The 25,926-nt window shown below is 47.7% G+C and overlaps 1 pseudogene across 1 annotated transcript; it reads left to right on the top strand.

Annotated features, from left to right (window-relative positions):
* Window positions 1-3,213: 3,213 nt before the first annotated feature.
* LOC310776291 (small RNA 2'-O-methyltransferase-like) lies at window positions 3,214-23,372 on the top strand (annotated as a pseudogene). Its single transcript has 8 exons — window positions 3,214-3,276; window positions 5,927-6,039; window positions 6,135-6,267; window positions 7,035-7,217; window positions 7,576-7,762; window positions 16,438-16,596; window positions 18,251-18,338; window positions 23,266-23,372. The product of its transcript is annotated as a small RNA 2'-O-methyltransferase-like (transcript).
* The last annotated feature ends 2,554 nt before the right edge of the window (window positions 23,373-25,926 follow it).

The raw sequence follows: 25,926 nt of genomic DNA, 5'->3' as shown, positions 1-25,926 counted from the left end.
CTTGAAAACCCCAATGACATGCTTCATACTGCTGTTGGCTAGGGTAGGTAACTGGTGATTTGTGTCTTGTTTATTAGTTTGTTAGCCTGTTAGCTTGTTTTATTCTGGATTGGGCTTCTAAATGTGTTTTTCCTCGGATTTTGGCACAAGGGATAGTAACATCTTGTCCTGTGTATTAATTAATACTCTATTACATTAAAGCCAATGATAGGATCCTCTGCCACATTGGGATCACTGGAAACCAATACTGGTACTAGCAGGCTAGCACTGGAGGTCTCTGACCCACCAAGTTTAAACTCTACAGGTACCCACCCCATAAATGGAATCTCAGTCTGGTTTGCGGCAAGTCCATTCAGTGGTTCTGGCCCTAATAGTTCCTCTATGGCTCTGATAGTGCTGTTTGGGAGGTGCTCTGCTCACCAGTTGTTATTTATTACCGTTGCCTGAGCGCCTGTATCCCAAAGTGCTGTCACTGGTACGTTATCAACGGTACATTTCACCATTTTACATTTCCCTATTAGTTTAATAAGCCGTTTTCCTTGTTTTGCTGAAAGGTAATCAACTTTGCATGACTCTGGTATTTTATTTTGATGTGCCTCTTCCTCCACTAAGTGTTGCTCAACTAGCCTGACTGCTCTACACAGAGGTTTGTGTTCCTGCCATTGAGACTTCTGACACGCTTTGGAGCAATATACTATGGTTGAACAACCTGCACATGTCTGGAACCGTCTGTCTGTGCTTTCCTCTTGTAGACAGTAGTGGCAGCGGCGGGACTCTGGTGGTCATTGCTGGGTCACTGCTGGTCCCTCGGCAGCAACCCTCCGAAGTTTCCCTGCACCTGACGCAGAGCTCTGCATCCTCTGGAGATGTGACCTGGCTGACCACACTTGAAGCAGTGACTGCAGCTTCCTCCCTCTCCTTTGTCCTGGCAGGCCCTGCAGCCTCTTTTCCAAGTGTCCTTGTTCCCTGTCGTTTGCCTGGAGGTCTGCGGCTTGCCAGTGCTCATGGAAGCAAGCACCATTTGTCTCATCTCAGCTACCTCCATTTTCAGCTCTCTTACCAGGGTGTGCATCTCGGGCTCAGGTGGGGGATGAGCTGCCTTTGTCTTCTCCTTGGAAAGCTCTTTGATGTCCCTCGTCGGCTGTTTGTTCTGGGTTGAAGAGTCCTGTGGACGGTCCCACATCTCGCTGGTTGTCTGCAGCTCATTCACTCTGGGTGTCTTGGTGTTGTTCCTCTTGAGCTTATTGAGCCTCTCAGCATCAAGGTTAGCTGCTTCATTTAATTTTTCAATCAGGGTTTCATCTGTCATGTCCGGGTTATCAAGGAAGGGCTTGATCTGATACTTGATATTGTCATTGAGCAGACCTGTACCAACTGACCTCAGGAACTTCTTTTTGACTAGATCTGCACTAATGTGTTCATCTGCCTCTTCCCCCTTTGATGCAAAAAGAAGTCTGTCTTTTAGTTCAATAGCTCTGAACAGGAAGTCTTATGTTGACTCTCTTGGCTCCTGGGAAATATTGATCAGTTTTTGGTACAGGTCTGACATGTCATCTTCTTTGTAATGTCCCTTTAATATGATTTTTAGCTGGGTCAGGGTCAAATCACTTTTTATCTCGAGCATGTCACGCAGTTTTAGGCCTGGGCTGATGGCTCTTATCACAGCCTCAATTACTTCTGACTCACCATGACCCTTGCGGAGCCCGTTCTCCATCTGGTGGATGAGGTTGGTGAATGAGAGCTTGTCACGCTGTTCTCCCTCACCGATTTGGCCACAGATGCGGAACTCCCTGCGTATGGTTACTTCTGGCACCTTGGTTGATGACAGGTTCTGGATGGGGTTTACTTTGGCATCAGAAATGTTAAATTTTTCACCAAGCATTTTTATTTCGTCATCTAAATCTTTGCGGGACTGCTGCAGCTCAAAGTATTTTTTCATCTCTGTTTGCTGGCGACGCTCCCGCTCATCTCCTCCCTCTGTCATCATGTCTTCCATGAAACTTATCAGTTCAGTAATGATCCGAATTGCTTCCTTCGGCTCTTCATCTTGTTCAATAACATCCAACTTATTTTCTGCAATTTTAATGAGTGCTTGTCGGCTCTTATTAGCAGCAGCCTCAACATCTTCAATGCATTTGAGATATTTACAGACCTCCACCATCCGGTCCTGGCTTAGTTGGCACAGCGTGGTGGTGGCGTGGTCTAGAACGGTCTCCAACTCCATCTTGAATTGAGTGCAGCTAATCACCGAATCGCGCTTCTTTTCTCTCTTTTTTTTCAGGTTCGTCTCAGGAGAAAAGTCCTCTTTCTCCGTCGGGTGTCGGTAATGGCGGACGCACCCGCATGTAAAACTCTTCTCCTGGCTGGGCTCGCCAAATATGTTGCAGCCAGAGATTCGAGGCGGACACTGGATTTGAGTTTCGTCCCAAAGAGGGTTTTATTACTTCAGTACTGGCAACAAAATTAACACAAACAGCGTCTATCCTTCCCCGTTACTCCTCTGCTGCTCGACCACTGCTGCTGCCTGTTGCTACAGCCAGCATTCTACTGCTTCACACCGGAAAAACAACTCTTCTTCTCCCGTATCTCGTTTACCAGTTATCACTTGCTCACAGGTGCCGCCTTGTGGCGTAAATCCTGTAGTGCATTATCAACCACAATATATACTGAATGTTTGTTAGTGCCGTAACTAAATAAAATTTGGTCCCCCAAGGTAAATATAACATAACAATGAACATAAACATCTAAACATCTTCTTCATATCTGTCATCCTGTCACATCAACACATGATATTCTCATTTTATAATTCATTTTTCATCAGGCTAGTGAAGACATTTGACAAAAGGAAAACCTCTTTACTGAAATAATTTACAACTGAGCATGTAGCTCATTTGTCCTACATTGTAGGATTTGTTAAGCATTGTTAAAATCAGATTTGTTTTCTTGAACAGATTAGCCAAGATGGCTGCCTGCTTCAAGAACAGCCAACATGGTAGAAAGTGACTATGACATCTGTACCTCCAGCATGATTCCCAGACCATAATGTGAAAATGGTGAGAGAAACTTGGAGTGTGGTTGGTCTGAACAGCTGTTGAGAAAACATAATATGTGACATCAGTGAAGGTAGTGTCCACCTTGTGTTAACCTTGACTCTAGTCTGTAGCCAGACTGACACTGGTTTGTCTGTTTAAAGGTACCTGGCTGTGATGGGACATGATGGTGACTGCAGGACGCGTGCACGTTCAGCATGGTGCAGCGATCTATGCTCCAACTAAGGTATCTACCAAGTGATGTTTGACTGCATTTAATACATTTAATTGGGAATAGGGATGTACTGTACGATATGGACCCGATAAATGATCAGCATCCAGTTCTTGTAAACCGTGCAGTCTCAACTATCAGGCAGCGAATAGTTCAATGTTTTCATGAGCAACAAGTTAATGTGACAAGCTTCAGTTCAACTAGTCACGGATGTTGCGTAGTCATTCATTATAAAGTGAGTTGACTTCAGTAAACTGGAATGGACTGGTGGTGAAGAGGGTTAGATGCATGGGTTACTGCGTTGGAACCTTTTGTATATGCTGATCGAAACCCGCAGGGAATCGTTTTTTTTGTTTTTATTTTTTTAGCAGTCATCGCTGCTCTGAAAAGCTGTAATAATCGTAACACTCGCCTTGAAAGAGAATTTTAGTATTTTAATTTAATGTCATATTTTAACACCAGGAAAAGGGTAGGCGGGTTTCATTCCAAGCACAGTCACACCCACTGAGAGATTGTTTGGCAGACACGTTTGACTATCCTGTGTTTAGTTGAGTTTATTTATTTGTTGGACAGGCACAGTGGAGATTAAAAGATGGTAAAAAGCAAAGAAGAGTAGTTTTCATCCGCCGGAGACTTCAGCGTTTCATTGTGGAGTTGTGGTGAATCTGCGGACAGAAGTGCACAACAGCTGCTGCAGGAAGTAAACAACAATCACATGCATCCTGGAGACAGGATAGTGGAGCGACCAGTTAGGCTGTCACACCGGAAGTGATACTGCCCGCCCCTGTGACATCATCGACAGGTCAAATGTCAAACAATAACATTACACCACAGACATATTACACATTTTGGCATATTTAATATTTCTAACACCATGCAGCACTTGTGTGGAGATGAAGATTATAACTTTTAGAACTGGTTTGTGGTTTGGCTGTTATACAGACACAGCCGATGATCAGTAAAAATGATGATTCATGAGAAAATGTAGCTATAAGAATTGATTCAAGTTGACTGTTATTGTGGGGGACCTGACACAACTTGCAAAGGGTCTATGGTCTCTACTGTATCTATCATAATATTCCAATGATTTCACAATATGGCACCTTACAATATAGACAGTCCATTGGCTATTTATAATAATAATAATTTACACACCAGCTAAGACACCAAGTGGGTCTGCTGAGACACTCACCTCATATATGGAGGAAGTGTGTGAGTGGCTCACCAAAACAGGCTCACCCTGAACTAGAGAAAGACTGTCACCATGTGCCTTTCCATTAAAAACAACAGGAACAACTCAGAGTGACAATGCAGGGAGAAGAAATTGAGACGCTGAACGAATTTAAGTATCTAGGTATTGTGCTAGATTCCAATCTTAAATTTAACAAACATGTGAAAAAGATGACAAAGTCGGTTAAACGCAACCTAAGTTGCTTTAAAATAATCAGGCATCATATACCACTAAAAGCAGCACAGTTGTTTATGCATGCCATGGTCTTTTCTCATATGTCGTACTGTATTACTGTGTGGAGCCAAGCCTCCCAAACCATAATTCAACCAGTTGCAACCCTTTATAAGCAGACTCTAAAAATAATGGCAAAAAAACCCATGCGATGGCATCACTGCCGCATACTGAAACAATATAACCTGTTAAGCTTTGATAACTTTTTTAAATTCTCCAATCTTAAACTGGTTTTTAAATGTCTACATAATTTAGCACCTGAGCCCCTGAGCCGATCTGTCAGTTGACAAAGCAGCATCAGGGTTACCAGGGGCACGGCTAGTGGAAACTGCAAAATTGCACGCCGCAAAACCTCTTTCGGGCAGTCCGCGTTCTCCATTAAGGGGTCTCAAATGTGGAACAGACTGCCGGAGGAAATAAAACTAAACCTAGAAATTAAGGGTTTTAATAAAAATGTCAAAGACTGGTTGAAGCTCCACCAGGTTTGTACACACTCTTAGGAGTGTGTACAATAAGCACACACTCTTAACTAAACTGAACATAATTTGAACTGTCTTAACTGTGATATTTGAATTGTTACTGTACTGAAATTTGACCTGAATTTTACGTTTAGTAGCCTATCTGATCTTTGATATGTGTCTTTTTATTGTATTTTGCTGTATTTTTGTGTATTATTATTTTTTATTTTACAGGAATGTCTGGTTACATCTAGGGACTGGCATTGCAAACTAGCCCTGGGCTATACATGCTTTGGTACAACACATCATAGGTTTATTGACATTTTTTGTTGTGAACACTATATGTACGTGTACCTGTCCCTATTCAAATAAACAAATAAATGAAAAAAAATGAAAATCACCTGTTAATGTATTACAATCGCCAGTTATTCTCCTATCAAGAAGGCCTGTGATGATGAAAATATTGCAAATTGGCTTTGACATGAGAGGGTTTGGGACCCCCTGAACTAGGTAACAAGACACACAGCCAAACGTTTTTTTTCTAGGATATGTAAGTTTCAACTTCAAACAACTTTATTGATCCCACAAGGGGCAATTGGTTTAGAGCAGCTTGTATACAAAACACAGAAACATACATCATACAAACAAACATACAAACACGTTGAAGCTACCATCTACTCATCATTCTATTGTTTTCACTCTAGTTTTCTTCACATCAGTCACATAGTGTTCTCCTTCACATTAGGTGGTGGACTTGGGGTGCAACGAGTGCACCCTCCTCAGGAGGCTGAAATTCCACCGGGAAATTGAACTGCTGGTCGGAGTGGACATCGACAGAGACGTGATGAGGAAAAACATGTAAGTTTAAATTAGTTCATTGACTTGAGATTTTAGTTTGTGACATGTGACACAATCACAACCTACAGAGATAGGATTGCTTTTATTTTTCCCAGGTATGAATTAGCCCCTATCTCAACTGACTATCTGCTGCCAAGTTTTGATCAACTGAGCATTGAGCTGTACCAGGGCTCAGTCACGCAGAGACGGCCGCCTTAGAGGATTCGATCTGGTGACCAGTATAGAACTGTAAGTCGCCACTTCCTCTGGGGTTGATCAGCGTCAGTCTAAATCTTTCACTTTGATTTCTGTCTTCTATTTCTTACTGTCTCTGTATGGCCAAATCCAAATGTCCAGACATCACTTCACTTGCAGACACGCAGACAAATCCACAATCCATCCAGTCCACAAGGGGTCGCTCAAGTGGACTTTCCGCAGACTTCCAAAGAGTCCGCTTCCAGACTTCACTGACTGAATTAGAATAGAATAGAATCAAATCTTGGCTATGGTATGTTGGCTATGGTATGTTTGCACATACAAGGAAATTGACTTGGTGTGGTTGGTGCACAAGTTACATCCATGGGAACAACAAACCGTATTAACCACCAAGTGTGGTAACCCAAATATATGCAATTTAAAATGTGTACAAGTCCCACGAGAGGTAGCCCACAATTCATTGTAATACGGACGTCACGTCATTTTTCTGCTTGTAGAACAAAACAAAAAACAAAAAACTGATTATGAATATGTAAAACAATTATTTAATTAAAACGTTACTAGAATCATGTAGGCCAGAAATAATATTCAACCACATTGGGCATTTTATTGTAGTCTATAGACGTGTGTCTATCAGTGGGTTATTATTATAGCCTTGCAGTCTCTCGCCCTCGCAGACTTGACGTGATGACATTGAACGTGTCACGGTACGTTGGACTGAAGTCCAGAGGGCAGATATATATTTTGGATTGGGCATGTGTCTTTGTTTCTCACCCTGTTTCCTGCCTGGCTCTCTGCAGCATAGAGCACCTCCATCTTGCTGATGTGGAGCGCTTCTCTGAGGTGCTGTTTGGCTACATGGCCCCAGCGGCGGTTATCGTCAGCACGCCAAACTGTGAGTTCAACCCCCTTCTTCCCGGCCTGACGGGCTTCAGGCACAGCGACCACAAGTTTGAGTGGACCAGAGCGGAGTTCCAATCCTGGTACGTCATTTTTAAGGATCCCAAAAACACCATAACACCGTTGAAAAAACATCAACTATTGGTATTTGTCTTAGTCCTGTGGATAACTGACTAAATGAAAACGACAGCCATTGAATGCAACAAGATCACATGCTTTCTCTGCGGGTTGTTGAAAGTCATTCTGGGAAATGTGGGAAAATAGTAGACGTAGACATATCAAAAGAACTTTCAAGGACCCGTGGGAAGTTAACCCTGAATAAACTACCTGAGTCTCTTGTCATTTTATCTGCAGTAATGTTTCAGGCCTCTTAAAACATGTCTCCTTTTCCAATAGTAAAGATTTGAACGGATTGTTTTCCTGTGTTCTGTCTGTCCTCAGGGCTGTGCGGGCATGTCTGCAGCATGGTTACGAGGTGCAGTTTACCGGTGTTGGCCTGGCACCGCCTGGCCAGCAGGAGAGGGTGGGCTTCTGCTCCCAGATCGCCGTGTTCCACAGGCTGAGCAGCAGAGACCACGCCCGCATGCTGCCCGCCGACCATCCACATGGCATCTTCTCATATACTCTGGTGAGTGATGATCCACATGGCATCTTCTCATATACTCTGGTGAGTGATGATCCACATGGCATCTTCTCATATAGGTGGAGGAAGGTGTTCCTCTCAGTTACAATGAGTTCTACCAAGCTATTGAGCAACTGTCCAATAATAAAGCTTGCGGCATGGATAGCATCACTGCTGAACATCTAAAACTGGCTAGCCCCAGGTTAGCAGTGCTGCTATCCATCTGCTTTTCAGGTCTTCTGTTGCATGGTATTCTGCCAGACTCTATGATTGCAGTTACCTTAGTCCCTGTCATTAAGGACAAAGCTGGAAAGGTTGGGAGCCTGGCCAACTACCGTCCCATCGCCTTAGCCAGTATTATATCGAAAGTTTTTGAAAAGATTTTACTCGATAGGATAAGTGTTTTTATCTCAACCACTGATAATCAATTTGGTTTTAAGGCCAAACACAGTACAGATCTTTGTATTTATGCGTTAAAAGAAGCGGTTGAGCTTTACAGACAACATGGCTCCACTATGTTTGTTGGCTTTATTGATGCCTCGTCAGCTTTTGACAAAATCAATCACCATAAGCTTTTTACCAAACTAATGCAGAGAGGTGTGCCGGGTTCTTTCATCCGCATCCTTGTATACTGGTATGCCAACCAGAGTATGCGGGTAAGTTGGGGGAACTCGGTGTCTGCCCCATTTAGTGTTGGCAATGGGGTCCGTCAGGGGGGGATTTTATCCCCAGCCCTTTTTAATCTTTATATGGATGCCTTATCCAAGCAGTTGACTACTTGTAGGACTGGCTGTGTGATAGGTAGCACATTGATTAATCATTTTATGTATGCTGATGATCTTGCCATTGTCTCCCCCAGTAGTGCGGGGTTTCAACAGCTACTTAACATCTGTTCTGAATATGGTATTATGTTTGATGTGAAATATAATGCCAAAAAGAGTGTGGTTCTGATCTGCCGGTCGAAAGGGGATCAGAAACTTAATTTCCCCGTATTTTATTTGTCAGGACAGATAATCTCTGTGGCCAGCAACTGCAAATATCTGGGACACATCATTGATGACAAGATGCAGGATGACTCTGATATGCTTAGACAGCGTCGTATGCTATATGCGCAAGCTAACATGTTAGTCAGGAAATTTCATTTCTGTTCAATGGAGGTGAAGGTGAACCTGTTCAGAGCCTACTGCACCCCTCTCTACACTGCCCCCTTATGGGTGAACTACAAAAGTGAGAGTTTACGTAAACTTAAGGTAGCTTATAACGACGCCCTCAGGATTCTCCTGAAGGAGCCTAGGGGGGGTAGTGCAAGTCAGCTGTTCTGTACTAATGGCTTGACAACCTTCCAGGCTCTACTGAGAAACCTCATGCACAGTTTTAAATGTAGACTTGATGGGTCACTTAATGAGGTAATTATGGTGTTGGTTAATCCAAGCTACAGCTCTGTTCGTTACCACTCTCATATATGGTCACACTGGTACAAGTGCCTCTTATGACTCTTGGCTGTGTGGGGTTGTACCCTACGGTCAGTCCTTAAGTATGCACAATGTAAGTTTTACTAACTTTTTATTGGTGGGGTGGTGCCCCATGGTCAGTCCCTGTGTATGCACAAGTTAGGTTTCCACAAATATTGTTTGTTGGTAAACTTATATGATGACGACCTAATGATGGACCTGTTTTTAGCTTTAAAATGTTGTTATTTATATACATGTCCTGTTTTGTACCTTTTGGCCTTTGGCTGCAATAAAGTTTGATTGATATACTCTGGTGAGTGATGATCCACATGGCATCTTCTCATATACTCTGGTGAGTGATGATCCACATGGCATCTTCTCATATACTCTGGTGAGTGATGATCCACATGGCATCTTCTCATATACTCTGGTGAGTGATGATCCACATGGCATCTTCTCATATACTCTGGTGAGTGATGATCCACATGGCATCTTCTCATATACTCTGGTGAGTGATGATCCACATGGCATCTTCTCATATACTCTGGTGAGTGATGATCCACATGGCATCTTCTCATATACTCTGGTGAGTGATGATCCACATGGCACATCTTCACAGGGCAGGTTTGCGCCCCCGTGTTACCTCAGACTTGGCCGGGCATCCATACAGGCATGATTGGCTGTGTCTGCGGGTGGGAAGCTGGATTAGGGGTATGTGTCCTGGTCGCTGGACTAGTGCCTCCTCTGGTTGCTCAGGGCGCCTGTTCAGGGTTGAAGGGAACTGGTGGGAATAGCGTGATCCTCCCATGTGCTACGTCCTGCCGGTGAAGCTCCCCGCTCTCATGTGAAACGAAGCGGCTGGCAACTGCGCATGTGTCAGAGGAAGCATGGTGCTAGTCTATGGATCTCCCCAGATCGGCAGAGGGGGGAGCAGCGACGGGGGCAGCAGGGGGAAATTGGCCAAGTACAATTGGGGAGAAAAATTGATAAAAAAAAACGTTAGGGTTGTACTACAACCCAGGTTTTACGAGTGAGAACGAGAGCTCTCACTCTAGTGCTTAGTTCGCTGCTTATGCAGCCAATGGAAGATTGTCATTTTGCTCCGCAAAATTACTTTACATTAAAACCGTCCACCCACCCGTAGGTGGCGTGGTGCCTCCCTGGGGCTGACGTGGATCCACGTGACTACGTCACGTCCCGTCATCCCAGGAAACGTCACTCATTCTTCCAGCCAGCTGAGATCCGACGCAATCAACGACGCATCGACGCAGCAAGGCTGGGTAGTGAGAGCTCTCGTTCTCACTCGTAAAACCTGGGTTGTAGTACAACCCTAACGTTTTACTTCGTTTCGAACTCAAGCTCTCACTCTAGTGCCAAATTCAACCGCCCTTGCTGCCGGGAGCACCCTACAGGGCGACCCGAAAGGCGTCGGTGAACCACGGCCGTATGGCAACGTTCATGCCTGACCGTCTGACATATTAGAGTGGCAACAATACTACTTCCTTGCCACCGACAGTGCCGCGTGCGCGAACCGCGAACCGGACACATCGAGACTGTAGTACCTGACAAACGTGTGATAAGAGGACCATGAGGCCGCGGCACACATGTGCTCCACCGAAACACCACGCAACAACGCAGAGGATGTCGCAACACCTCGCGTAGAATGTGCCTTGATACCCTCCGGGGGTATCTTACCCACGGCAGAGTATGCCAACGCGATCGCCTCCACTATCCAGTGTGATAAGCGATCCTTGGAAAGGGGCCCACCCTGGGCCTTCTGCCCAAAGCAGACCAACAACTGGTCTGTAGTGCGTAATGAACGCGTCCTGGCCACATAGGCCGAGAGCACCCTTACGGGGCACAGCATGTGCAAGCGTCTCTCCTCACCCGAACTGAACGGCGGGGGACAGAATGCTGATAAGTCTATGACCATAGACCTATAGCCGGCATTAATACTCTTGGGTTGGTAAGCCGGGTTAGGTCGCAACGTAACCCTGCGCCCATCATCCCCAAAAACCATACAGGCCTGCTGCACCGAGAGGGCAATCAGGTCACCAACTCTCTTTCCTGACGACAAGGCCAGCAGCAGCGCGGTCTTTAAGGACAGAACCTTTAAACCCGCAAATCGCACCCCACCCCCAGAGGGAGGCGTCGGTGTGAATCACCATCCTGAGCAGGACAGGGCCCAACTGAGTACCTCTCGAGAGGTAACGGGGGTCCGCCCATATGGCCAGCGCCTGCCGGGCCTGACCTGTCAGAGGAACCCTGCGATGACGGTCCCCAGCCGGGTCCAGGCGAAGCCTGAGGAACCAGATTTGGACTACGGGCGCATGTGTAGCCTCCCCAGTGGGAGCACATGCAGTGCTGAGGCCATCAGGCCCAACATCACTGTGCACTGATGCACTGACACCGAGGGCACAGACCTAACGTCCTTGGCTTGCTGTCCGCACTGTGCGAGCCTGTCGCCCTGGCGAAAGGCTCGCAGGGAGTCTAGCTCGAGCCCCGGGAAGGTTGCCGCCTGCGCTGGGACGAGGCAACTCTTCTGCCAGTTCACCAAAAACCCTAAGGTTTGCCGGTGATCGGTCACCACCTTGGTATGTTCCGTGGCACAGACCCTCGAGTCGGCCAACTCTATGAGAGCGTCGTCGCGATATAGGAAGACGCGGATCCCCCTCGCGCGGAGGGGAGCCAAGGCTGTCTCCACGCACACCGCTCTTTTGAAGGTTCGCGGGCTTAAGACATGCCGGATGGCAAGACACAGAATTCGTAAGCCTTCCCCAGGAAGGAGAACCTCTGGTATTTCCTGTGTCTCCTGACCACGTGGACATGGAAGAATGCAACTTTCAGATCCACGGAAGTAAGAAATCCCCCTGTCTCAACGCGTTGAACAGGCGGGGAAAAGAGAGCATTCGGAACGGGACTTCCTCAGCACCTCGTTGAGACGCCGAAGGTCCAATTCTGGACGCATGGAGCCGTCCTTCTTGGGCACGACAAAGTACCTGTGGTAGAACCCAAGCGCACCTCTGCCTTGGGAACCGAGCGCATCGCCGCTTTGGCGAGGAACGAATAACCTCCTTGTGGAGTATGTCCATGGACTCCCCCTCCACGGCCGTATCGGGGGTCCCGTCGAACGTGGGTGGGGGCCTGGCAACTGTAGAGCGTATCCCTTCTGGAGGGTGCGCCGTTTAAAGGGGACGGGGAACATAGATGCTCCCAGGCATCGAGCCTGTTGGCTTACAAAGATGGTCTCTTGTGGCCAAGGAGCGGAACCCGTCCTGAGTATATTGTTGGGCACCAGGACTGATCCGGTACCCTGATGGGGGGGCAGGACGTGAGAGGCTACGCCCCCCCCGCCGCATGGTCAGTTCCGTAGAAGCTGTGCATGCTGGGGGAGAATTTCTTACGCAAGCTCCGCCTACTGCGTTGTATCGACGTAATCCCCCCCCGCCGTGTGACTTTCGCAGGCTGGGGGGGGGGACTGCGGAGGTAACGTTCTCTTTCTAGTCCGGCCGCACGCGGACTTGTCCGGCAGTGCGGTCCCCAGGAGAGCTCCCGACCAGCAATGGGCCCACGGCGCCATTGATGGTGGGCTTGTCCTAGGAGCCTCTAGCCGAGGCCAGGCCGTAGCCATGGACCAACGGCGAGCCCTGATGACGGATATGAGACCCTGGGGGAGCTCCCGACCGAACTCGGGCCTTGGGCACCGAGGACGGTGGGCCTAAAGCTACAAGCCTGAGGCTGGGACTGAGCCCAGCCTTGGTGAGCCAACCGGTGAACTTGATCTGAGTGCTGCCAACCAAGGCCAGGCCGTGGCCATGGACCAAGGTGCGCTGTGCCCCCTGTCAGGCTCCCTGCACTTGCAGGGGACGCCCCAACAAGGGAATGCGTGTAGTGGAGGTAGCTCGCGCCCAATGTACTTAGCACGCAGATACTAACTGCACGGGTGCACGCCAGCTATCTGCAACAATACTATCGTTCTGTGCTAACAGTACTAATGCTATCTGCACGTATGCAAGCTAGCTCTCACACTCTCAAGAGCTTTAGCTGCGGCCCTGGGCATCGCCCCACGAACTGCTCCCTTGGAGGGCTCGCTCGTGAAGATAGCCCAGCAGCTGCAAGACCGAGGGTTCAAAGCGCCTGTGCAGCGTGCTCATGCCCAAGGCAGAACACGCACTTATCGTGCCGGTTCATACTCGGCCAATGTAGTTTTACACACAGCCCATCCCCTCGCTGACTTTCCCTGCTCAGTAGCAAGAGAAGCAGGAAGCTAATCACTAAATACCAAGCTCCCGCAGGCCGCACCCTGTTAGCGGGAGTACCGTTTAAGCAAGCTAACAAACTAGCAAGAAGCACAGGCTAGACAGTAAGCAACCCGGAGGCTAGCGAACGTGCGCGTGCAACGGTAACGTAAGCGGCAATAGCCCAGCCCGAAAGGAAGGCAACAATACCCACAACCTGTTAACCCGAGAGAACAGGCGTGAACAAGCCACTAGCTAAGCTAGCGTAAGCACTGAGAGACAAGCGTGCGCTAACACAAGCCTGCGCACAAGCCGGTGCAGCGAGTCTCTACCCTGAGTAACACGGGGAAGCAAGCGTGACCGCAAGCTGAAGCCAGCGGCCCGCGAAGCTAGTCAATCTCAGAAGAAACTCCTCAGAGGGAGTTACAATCTAGTTAGTAGATGCTATTTGCACGAGGCAAGCAACACTTAGCAGACAAGCAAGCTGGCTAAGATGGCGTAAGTACTGAGAGAAGCGGCCAACACAATGTGGAGCGAGCTCACCTAGCTAGCGTATTTCCTCAACTAATATCTCAGAGTGCCCCCTTCGGGGCCGACGCCAGTAATAGCTACACTACAAGCCATAGGTCCCAGCAACGCCTGTGCAGCGTGCTCATGCCCTTAGGCAGTGCACACATTCATTTCATTGTGCCGTAGCCTCACAGCTAACACAGCACCTAGCTGTTCCCCCCTCTCTCTGCTAACAGGAATTAACGGGGTTACCGTGTAAGCTAACTAACAGTAGCCTGCAACGGTAAGATAGCTGGAGTGCTACACAACGCTAGATACTGGCTGCACGGGAGCAAGCCAGCTATCTAGCTAACTGAAGAGCATGGCTTCTAGCTACTACTCGCTTAACGCGCGCCCTACACAGAGGTAGCTGGCGCCTAAAGTACTTAGCACACAGACTAGTGCTGCACGATTTGGGGAAAAGGTGCGATTAGCGATTAGGGTGGACAATATTGCGATTGCGATTGTGATTGCGATATAATAAACAAGAGGTATCTAGGGATGTGCCGGCATGAGTTTTTGACAGTATGATAACCTTGGACAAAAATACCACGGTTTCACATATCACAGACTAAAATACATGAAATATGTTACAATTTTAAATATATTAAAACTAAAAAAAATAAAACAATTTGAAATTAAATTATCTTTACAAAAAAATAAAACATTTTGAGACATTTGCCTGTCCCAAACATGTAAAAAAGAAACACCAGTCAAATAGAAACTGCACTGTGTTACAGTACATAGAAGATGGCTCAGCAAAGTTGCAAAGTTAGTTACATGTCTGTCCAGCAATACTAATGAATGATACACCCCGTTTATTTATTTTGTAGCGACAGATGGCCTTAAACGCCACACTCACGTGACGCTTCTTGAGAGAGAGGTGAGAACGTGCATCTGCAGACTTTTAACGAGGGACCATGAAGGCGTCATGTGACAGGCTAGTTAGCTAGCCTGGAGGTGATGCTGCCAGTGCTGGGAGCTGCGACAGTGTTTTGCTATCAACCTTGTTAATCTCGTTATATTCTTCATCACAGCGGGTCATCCCCACTGTGTACTTAATCGCGCACTAGTTCTGCATAAGCACCTGCAGCTCTCTCCTTATTTTACTGACGTTCTCACTGATCACATGGCTGTTTACATGCGTTTCTGAACGAATGGCTAGCTAGTTATTAGCATAGCTTGCTGTTAGCGATCATGGATGTTCTCTCTCGCCCTCTCGGTAGATAATATGTAACCTTGCTGCACATAACATTACTTATTTGCGGGAGTGCATGGGAGAAGTCTCCCGCTAGTATTGATGCCCAGTGTGATGGCAGAGAAACGTGTGTTTGCTGCGTCGCGTGTAACGTTAGGTTAGAGGAGGCTCTCACACACACACACACACACACTCAAAAAGACGTGAAAAAAATAAAATAATCGCACACTTTTGCGGTTATGTAATCGCACGTGCTGACATCGCGATTGCGATTGCGATTCGATTAATCGTGCAGCACTAACACAGACACTAACTGTACGTGTGCACGTTAGCTATCTGCCACAATACTGGGTGTGTTACCCTGTCTGGGGACGCAACCAGATAGCTGGAGTGCTACAAGCTAGATGCTAGCTGCACTGAGCAAATAGCTATACTATCTATCTAACGTTACTCCAGCCGGAGTAAGGCGCTTAAAGTACCTAGCACACGGACGCTAACCGCACGGGTGCACGCTAGCTCATCTGCAACAAACTGGGCTAATTAGCCTATTGTTCTTGTGCTATACAGTACCAAGCTTAAACAGTTTTGAGCGCAGACCTTAGTCAGCCCTCAAGCCGATAAACGCTGCCCCAGCCGGGGAACGTTTCACACAGCTACAAGGCGGTAGCACAACAAGTGTTAACTGTAAGAAGACACGCTTAGCTTTGATGACTTGATCCGCCGCCGCTTGGTGAAGAGAACAGGATCGGGTCCCCGAAGCCTGTTTTACCTCATCCACCTAAAACCCCTCAAGGTGGGCAGTTCAGACGGAACAAGCCTATTTTCTAAGCTATGTTTATAGCGCTAACTTCGAGCTAACACCGGAGCTTTAGACAACACAACCTCCCGCTGGCTGGAAGATTTGAAGAGTGACGTTTCCTGGGATGACGGGACGTGACGTAGTCACGTGGATCCACGTCAGCCCCAGGGAGGCACCACGCCACCTACGGGTGGGTGGACGGTTTTAATGTAAAGTAATTTTGCGGAGCAAAATGACAATCTTCCATTGGCTGCGTAAGCAGCGAACTAGGCACTAGAGTGAGAGCTTGAGTTCGAAACGAAGTAAAACTGTCAGCACCTGGCCAAGTCATCACTGAGTCATTCACCAACCCAATCAAACCCCCTTATTCTCAATTTTAATGAGTAAATATGTCTCAGATATCAGTGACAGGTTTCTGATATATTTTCAATCTGTTTCCACATTAGCTGTACAGTGTAACCTACCCCAGTCTGCATGACAACAACATCCTTCGGAGGGTGCTGGTGAGCGAGGTGCTCTACTGGGCTGAGCAGCTGAAGAGGGGCTGGAGGAGAGGAGCGGTGAGGGGGAGGAGACCTCTGCACTCTGTCACACCCAGAGAGGAGGTGAGGGGGAGGAGACCTCTGCACTCTGTCACACCCAGAGAGGAGGTGAGGGGGAGGAGACCTCTTCACTCTGTCACACCCAGAGAGGAGGTGAGGGGGAGGAGACCTCTGCACTCTGTCACACCCAGAGAGGAGGTGAGGGGGAGGAGACCTCTGCACTCTGTCACACCCAGAGAGGAGGTGAGGGGGAGGAGACCTCTGCACTCTGTCACACCCAGAGAGGAGGTGAGGGGGAGGAGACCTCTGCACTCTGTCACACCCAGAGAGGAGGTGAGGGGGAGGGAGACCTCTGCACTCTGTCACACCCAGAGAGGAGGTTAGGGGGAGGAGACCTCTGCACTCTGTCACACCCAGAGAGGAGGTGAGGGGGAGGAGACCTCTGCACTCTGTCACACCCAGAGAGGAGGTGAGGGGGAGGAGACCTCTGCACTCTGTCACACCCAGAGAGGAGGTGAGGGGGAGGAGACCTCTGCACTCTGTCACACCCAGAGAGGAGGTGAGGGGGAGGAGACCTCTGCACTCTGTCACACTCACAGAGGGGGAGGAGGGGAACGATCTGGGTGTCTGGGTAGTGTAGAGGTAAAAGCACTCACCTACCACCACCGGAGACCGTGCCAGTTCCTGGCAGTGGTACGCCCGGCTTGGTAAAAAGTTCCTACAGACACATTTGCTCGTGTCTGTGGGTGGGAAGCCAGTGGGGTAGGAGTCCTGGTCTCTGCACTAGCGCCTCCTCTCGTCTGTCAGGGCGCCTGTTCGGAGGGAGGGGAACCGGGGGGTATTGCGTGATCCCCCATGCGCTATGTCCGGCCGGTGAAGCTCCCGGCTGTCAGGTGAAAAGAAGTGGCCGGTGACTGCACTCGTATCGGAGGAAGCATATACTCAAGCTAGGCTCCGCGAGGCGGAACTCACGCTGGGGCAGATGCTTTTATACTCGGAAGTGATCAGCCAAGTGATCAGCATGTTACATTGTACAATGGTAATAGTGAGAACAGCCCGTGAAAAGTCGCAATGAAACGCTATTATGTGCAGTACTGAGTGCGCATTCACTCTCAACCGACCGTATATCAGCACATGAATGAATCACCAAACTTGTTTTTACTGAATAGCCGTTTCAGTTCTCAGCCCTGATAGCCTACTCTGTGCTGCTTTTAATCTCTCTCAACCATGCTCTCAACACAACACATTTACTTGTTGAAATGACTAAAAACGAACAGTTGCTAATCAAAGTTTAGCCTATCACATGGGTCAAGAAATGTGGTGAAAACACAGCTCAGGGCTCAGTGGCTCAAGCGTCCATGTTTGGAGAGAAGCCGTGCGGAGGTCTAGAAAAATGCTAGAAAAATCTTCAGGTACGCGATGGGCGGCCTACAGGGGTCGCGCCCAACACATGACGTCATTTGACGCTCGCGTCCTCGCTCGTCCCCCGTGCCCTTCGCGGCATGGCGAGTATAAAACAAGATAGCAGATCTCTAGATCAGCAGAGGGGGTGGAGCTACGACCGGGACAGCAGGGGAAATTGGCCTGGTCTTGTAGTATCGATGTGACCACTGCGCTGCATACTTGCAGTCATTCAAATTCCTCACCTGTAATAATCTAATGACTTGCTGTGGTTATTAAAGTGAATCGTGAAAATGTTGAATCTGACCTTCAACAGGTGCTTCAGAGTGTGAGGAGGACGAGGAGCAGGACGAGGCGTTTGGGACAGACTGCGCGGGACAGCAGGACTCCTACAGACGGGGCCGGTGGGTTTCTAGCCTGGGAAAACCATCCTGATCATGTGACCTCACGTTCTGTTACGCTCCATGGATCAGTCTGGGCTTTGACCCGCCCCCCCCCCCCCCGTGTTTTCCAGAAATTACAACATGACCGGGCCAATCAGGGACAGCGCTGGAAAAAGAGTGCTGTCTCCGAAGCAACGAGCAGTAACGGTAACGTTAGTCGAGTAAACGCAGCCGTAAGTGCAGTTACTGTAGAAATAGACTCAATAACAACAGTTAAACAAGAAGAGTTATGCACCAGCAGAGTTCCTCGGCAGAAAAGACGTTTTCACCATTCTTCCCACTTGATTTGGATTTGGCTGGATCCGACACTGATTGGCTGAAGGAGTTGTCCATCATGTCAAGTACTCCCGCCCACTAAAATCAATGTGCGCGGCTGGAAGTCCAGGGGGGGTGTTGCAAAGCGGGGGGAAGTTGCTGGAGGCGGGGGGTGGGGTTTAGGGGAGGGGGGCGGGAGGGGGGGGGGTTTGGGGGAGTGCGTGCGTGACCGTGTGTAGGCCTGTGAGTCCTTAGAGTCCATGGGTGTTTGTGTGTGTGTGTAGTCTGAGCCTTCTTCGGCTGAACACAGCGTTGCTGCGGAGATGGCCTCGTCAATTCAGACCAGAGTTCAGGCGTCAGATGTCGGGGCGGGGGGGTGACGTTGGAGACGCAGATTGCACTCAGGGCTTCAGGAGAGTTTAGCTGCTAGTGTCCTTGACAGCTTAGCAGGTGGCCAGATTAAATCCGTTTGTTTTGGTTTTCCCCGGTGGGTGTAGGATCAACAACATTCCTCACACGAGTCAGTCCTGATCCTCGGTTTTAAAACACTTCGGCGCAGCGGCAGTGATATCTCCAAGAAGTAATCCATTTTTACGATTCAGATCAGAAATCGCAATAGTCCAAGTACTCACTGCCCCGCTCATCTCGTTTATCGTGACGTGCAGCCTAGGGTCAATGACTGCTGTCTTCCCGTATCCCGCGGCGGTCCCGACTGGGCAGAGGGGGGGTTCTCCGGACCCCACAATAGTTTTGTCGAATTCGTTGAGAGACCAGCCATATAATCCATATTTGTAGTTTCGAAGAGACAAATGCAAGATTGGCTCCAGGTAGCAGAAGCAGAGGGATGAGGGGGAGAGGGAGAGGGAGGGAGGACTGGAGAGAGAAGAAATGCGACCACCTCCGTTGAAAGCTTGTCCATACTGTATTGTCCATACTGTATTCACTTCAGTCAGAAGCATCGCACCGGTGTGTGCTTTTCATCAGCTCATCTCGCCGCTGTGCCAAATGCGCGCTCACAGGCAGCCTGTCACCATGGACCGATTTCTGCCATTAAACATTATATATTTTATATTTATTTTGCATAACACTCGTCTTTCTGCTAGCGTTGCTTCAAAGTTTTCCACTTGCTAGGAGGTTTTGCCACAGCTTATCGAACCGTTTCTCCCTCATGCAGGGCCGTAGCTAGCTATGAGGACGGGGAGGTCCGGACCTCCCCTAATATTTCAGAGATTTTTTTAATATTTCAGAGATTTTTTTTTTTTTTTTAGCCTTTATTTAACCAGGTTTGTCCCATTGAGATCAAAGATCTCTTTTACAAGAGAGACCTGGCCAAGAAACAGCAGCAACACAAAGTTACAACAAACAAACACATAAACACATACAATGTCAGGATCAGGGGTGAGAAGTGTGGATCTAATCGCGGGTAGTTGATGACCACGGGAAACTTGGTAGGTCTGGAGAAGCTGGGGTGTTGTGGAACTTGGTAGCTTGAAAGCTGGGGCTGCACTGTTCGAGGTTTTGGGAACGGTTGCAGGTGGTATGATCCTAGTTTAGATTATGAATCACTCGCCAGAGCCTGCTGGAACAGGCCTTTATAGATCCGAGCATGACACCACCTGTGCTATGACATCATACCGTTTGTGACATCATCAGAGACATGACATCACCTGTGCTATGACATCACTAGCGAAAGGCATGAAAGACACTTATGAACCATGACATCATCAGTGATCGATGACATCATAGTCGGAATGATGACGTCAAAGTAGGGATGATGACGTCATCCTAACAGTACCCTCCCCTCAACGGACGTCACCTGGCGTCCAATGATGGCATCTGGGAGACAAAAAATCCGTAGGTTCTGGTGGAGGTGCTCTTCCGCAGGTGGTTAGACGCAGGTGGTTAGGCCCCAAAGGGGGTGTAAGAGAGTGAGGTGCTCTTCAGCAGGTGGTTAGATGCAGGTGGTCAGACCCCAAAGGGGGTGCAGGACAGTGGAGGTGCTCCTCCCTAATACAGGATATCGAAGCCATAGATGGACCGATACGTGGATAGAACTTCCACCGGGTCCGGTGGATCCTCTGGGACCGGCCATCCCCCGGGGCACGATCCAAACATGGGAGGCTGGGGACCATCAAAAGGGTCAAATGCCGCCGTCTCCGAAGGCAGAGCCGCAGGGGGATCTGACACAGCGAGGCCTGCCCTCCCGACCTGTAGTTTGGGGAGGTCACCCACCGTCTCCTCCTTTAAACGCCTCTTATTTCTTCTTGCTCTTGACCGAGGGCTGACGACACTACGGGAGCCTCCCAGCATGAGTTGTTGGTCCAGCATGAGTTGTTGGTCAAGGACAGGAATTGGCTGCTGCTGGGGTACGGGTTCAGACTCGGCGAGGGGAAGGTCCACAGGTCGTGCCTCAGGTACAGGTTCAGACTCGGCGAGGGGCAGGTCCACAGGTTGTGCCTCAGGTTGTGCCTCAGGGCCAGCAGACTCGGAGGCCCCCTGCGGGGGGACGGAGCCGATCTGCAGGCAGCGATTGAGCTTCCCAATGAGACGGTCGACAGTCCTCTCCAACTCGTTAACCCTCTTGGAGACACACTGCCACTCCTGGGTCCTGCAGGGAGCGCTACCCAACCGTACAGATCTTTCGGCTGGACACGTAGAGTCTTGATCCACTGAGAGAACCACGGGCCGGCGAGCGGTGGGACCACTTACTGGACGCCGGGAGCAGGAGGAGAGGTAATGCCCGGCTCGGCCACAGTACAGGCAGCTCCGGGTGTCCAAACATGTCTCTGATGATGTCACAAACGGTATGATGTCATAGCACAGGTGGTGTCATGCTCGGATCTATAAAGGCCTGTTCCAGCAGGCTCTGGCGAGTGATTCATACTGTCAGGATCAGGGGTGAGAAGTGTGGATCTAATCGCGGGTAGTTGATGACCACGGGAAACTTGGTAGGTCTGGAGAAGCTGGGGTGTTGTGGAACTTGGTAGCTTGAAAGCTGGGGCTGCACTGTTCGAGGTTTTGGGAACGGTTGCAGGTGGTATGATCCTAGTTTAGATTATGAATCACTCGCCAGAGCCTGCTGGAACAGGCCTTTATAGATCCGAGCATGACACCACCTGTGCTATGACATCATACCGTTTGTGACATCATCAGAGACATGACATCACCTGTGCTATGACATCACTAGCGAAAGGCATGAAAGACACTTATGAACCATGACATCATCAGTGATCGATGACATCATAGTCGGAATGATGACGTCAAAGTAGGGATGATGACGTCATCCTAACATACAATTGAAAAACATTAAAATGATCAAATAAAACATTTGCATACAGACAGCCTGTTCTCAAGAGATTTTACCATAGCCTTAAAACCATTTAAGGTTACTAAGCTATTAAGTTTAAGATCAGACTGCAGACTGTTCCATGCGGTGGGTGCAGAGAACCTAAAAGCTTTCTTCCCCAATTCAGTTCGGACTTTGGGAACAGAAAATTGTAGAGTGTCCTGAGAACGAAGATTGTAAAAAAATAAAACAATCTGCATGGAAAACAGGAAAAGCATGAAAAACACGGGATCGCTTTTATTTTGAAACGAAAGGCAGGTCAGGCAGGAAGTCATCTGACGCCGCGTCCGCGGTAACTTGATTCTGAGAGAGCAGCAGCATGGTGGTGAGTGATGACTGTCTGTCTGCCTGGCGAGATAATTGAAGGTGAGCGAGCTGCGAGACAGTGAGCGAAGTGAACGACAGACAGTGAGTGACACACACTGACAGATTTTTTAGCAACAACCAAGAAAGTAAGTGTCTAGTCTGTCTAAGTAACTTTGTGTGTTGTGTACGGCTTGGGTTGTGTACCTGTGTTTGTAGGTGTCATTTTGATATGAATTTGGCTAAAACAGTTTGTGTTTGTTAGTTACAATTATGTTGACAGGAGAGCTGAGCAGGTGGTGACATGAAAGAGAATATACTGAATAATGACATCACAACAGTATAATCCTAATGTTGATTTAAAATGATATATTACTCTAAATATGGCTTAAAAAGGGGGGGGAAAAAACTATTTTTTTTTGAATCCGCCTCCCCTTGCTGGATCTCCCCTATTTCGGAACCCTGACTACGGCCCTGCCCTCATGTTCCGCTGCTTTTCCAAAGGAGAATGGGTCACATGACGTGCAAATGCGGAAAATGTGTTTCCATTACACTTTTGCGATAAACTGCTATATCGACACGTCTGAAAAACCACCTCATGAGAGCGCAAAAACTTTTTGCGATATTTGGGAGGTTTTTCGAAATTTACGTGTTTCCATTACCCGATTTCTATTGCGATATTTAGATTTTGTGCATTTCTGAGGGTAATGGAAACACGACTAGTGCCATTAAGGTGTTTACATGTCTACAATGCACTCCCAATAATGCGACTAAGATCGGAATACTCCACGTCTTCATTCGACTATTGCTACGACCTTATTCAGGTTACGGTAATGTAGTGGTAACCCTGCCAATGTCTTATTCAGAGTATTGTATTAATCGAGTTAATATAAGAATATTGTAGTTCATGTAAACAGTCATGTCCTGCTGCTCCAATGAACTCCAGTACATCTGATGGTATCTGCTCTTTGCTTGATGTTCCAGACGAGGAGGAGGAAGACTATGATGACTTGGAAGACACTGGATGGACAGAGGCTCCCCCGTGCTCCCTCAGCGCTGTGCAACACGAGGACTGGGAGGCCCAACTCTGACCCCAGGGACAAAGATGAAGGACTCTGCCGTCATGGACACTTATTGGTGATTTGTTCAAATGTAACAGGGGGCGCTAACGAGCAGACAAGCTCTTCTTCCCTCTCACATGTTCCTTCAAATTGGGAAGAGAATGCATTGTGGAATTTTGTGCTAAAAGGGGATATTCCATCTTCTTCTGTCCCATTGCATCTCAGTGCACTTGAGTCAGCTGGGACAATCTTGAAACCCATCGTATATTATTGGTCTGACGACGATTAGATTCTGGGGGCGACAGCCAATGTTTTGGGGTTCCCGGTGTAGCCGGCGGACATCCGGGGATAAAACCCAATGTGCACCAGATGCGGTGCGGATCCGGTGAAACTGCCGAAAACAGCAACCATAACGCAATTGGTGGAAATAGGCCTTAAGACGCGACATCGACATCTCGCAGATATCTATTTATAGAAATGTATTCTGGACCTAAAACACCTATAAGATGTATTGATGTCTGTGTATTGTGGTCCGGTCGTAGACGTCATCTCTCAACTCGCTAATCGGACCGGGAACAACGACCGGCACACAGAAAGAAATTTTGGCCCGGATGTCCGCTGGCTACACCGGAAAGCCCGAAATATTGTCCGTCACCCCCAGAGTCTAGTCACCATCGGACCGATAGACGACAGGTTCCGAGATCGCAGCTGGAAAGATCCCACATCCTAAGTTTGTTTTATTTCTGTTAGATCAGCATTCCAGGAAATGTGTTTTGACGAGTAAGAAATGTCTTCATAAGACAGTGAAAACAAAATGTCTAAAATGTAAGAACATGTTGACTGATTAAAGCCAATAAAATCCATAACCTGAGTAACTTTGCATTGTGATGCTCTGGTTGACAGAGGGGGCAATGGCGCCCCCCCCCCCTTTTTTTTAAGCTTTATAGGTTTTTCAGAAATTGTACACCTAACCTGTAACACAACCCTCCCTCCCCCTGGATGTCCAAAAGAAAAGAAGAAGGAAATAATGATTTAATTATATAATTATTCTGATAATAATAATAGTAATAGTAAATAAACAACAGAACAGTAACAACAACAAAGAAAAAAACAATGAATAAATGAATGGGGCTTTGTTTGTTAGAGTTGGGACCACTCAATAGTCAGACGTTTAGTGCAAAATACACAAATAGATATGTACATACACATACTCGTACACATAAAAATACATACCCAAATATCTCAATACAGATGACTGTGTACTTTAATGTATTAATCACAGACAGGCTCATTTACAAGGACACAGGTGTGGGTTTATTCCAGCCAAATAATCCTTGGTTATTGAAGCATCATCACCCATTCCTAAAAGGATCGTTGAATGAGAGGGAAGAAATCTGTTCTGTCATTTCTGAAAAGATGTATCATGAGTGAAGTCTGGAAAGGGGGGAGAGGTCAGGTGTCCTTGAATTTCTGACGGGACTTACATCTGCTATAAGATTATCTATGGAATTAAGGATAGAACACTTATTTATTCCAACTTGTGAATGATGGGCTTTAGCTTGGCGTGTGGTGATGTCTACTCTACGCCCTGACCAGGAGATCCAAAAATAGCAGTGATTGGGTTCAATGGTTTTATGACAAATGTATGAGAAGGCCTCAAAGATACAACCCCAAAATGTAATCAAAGAAGGGCCCTCCCAAAACATGTGTCCGACTGTAGCTGGCTCCAAGTGGCACCTGATACAAGTAGGTTCCACACTGGGATAGAATGTGGACAGTCTCATATAGACGGTTTTCACGGAATGGTCAGTCCTGCACTTGAATGTTTTTTTTTCTTTTATGTCCATAGCAAACACTGTAACAGGAAGTGAGCGGGGGTTCAATTTAGAATGTTTTTGTTGTCAAGTTAAAACCGTCTATAATGTAAACGATGTAACACTTAGAATAAGGCTATGCCTATGACAGAGGGAAGTGGTGTGAATGAGATGGAAGCTTCCCACATCTCTTCAGTGAGCTTGATGTTTTAAGTCTTGCTCCCCAGACTCATTTTGTTTTGTCCAAAGAAGACAAACTGATACCTTGGGAAATCTATATTTTAGAAACATGTCCCTTAGTATCTGGGTCCCAGTCCATTATGATGTCCAACACACTCTTTTCCAGCAGGACAGGAAGTGGGCAGTGTTCTCTGGTCAAACCGTTTCAGGACAGGAAGTGAGTCATGTTCTCTGGCCAAACTGTGGGCCTGGAGGTGTCTAAAGAAGGGTGTATTCGGTGTATAGAGAGGTCCAGTAACGAGTCCGGAAATCATCGATGCTAACAGCCCTGGTTCTTCACAGTTTTCGCCTATGGGAGTTTTGAATGGGTTTTTGGCGCGATGCTTCTAATAATCTCTCTGGACAACGCTGGCTTAATCAAACGCGAACCAGTGTTTAGTAACATCATCTTCACACATGAAGACCACTTTTATGAGTTTTGAAGCTTTTACATGCCGTTAAACGGGCGGCTAGCTAGCAAACGGCTAAATGAGACTACACTTTTGAGTCGATGTGGATATATACGTCAATAACGTCACCACTTCAAAGGG

The sequence above is a fragment of the Poromitra crassiceps genome (genome assembly GCF_964638095.1).
Source record: "Poromitra crassiceps genome assembly, chromosome: 5".
Taxonomy (NCBI): Eukaryota; Metazoa; Chordata; class Actinopteri; order Beryciformes; family Melamphaidae; genus Poromitra; species Poromitra crassiceps.
This window is presented reverse-complemented; position numbering and strand designations above follow the sequence as displayed.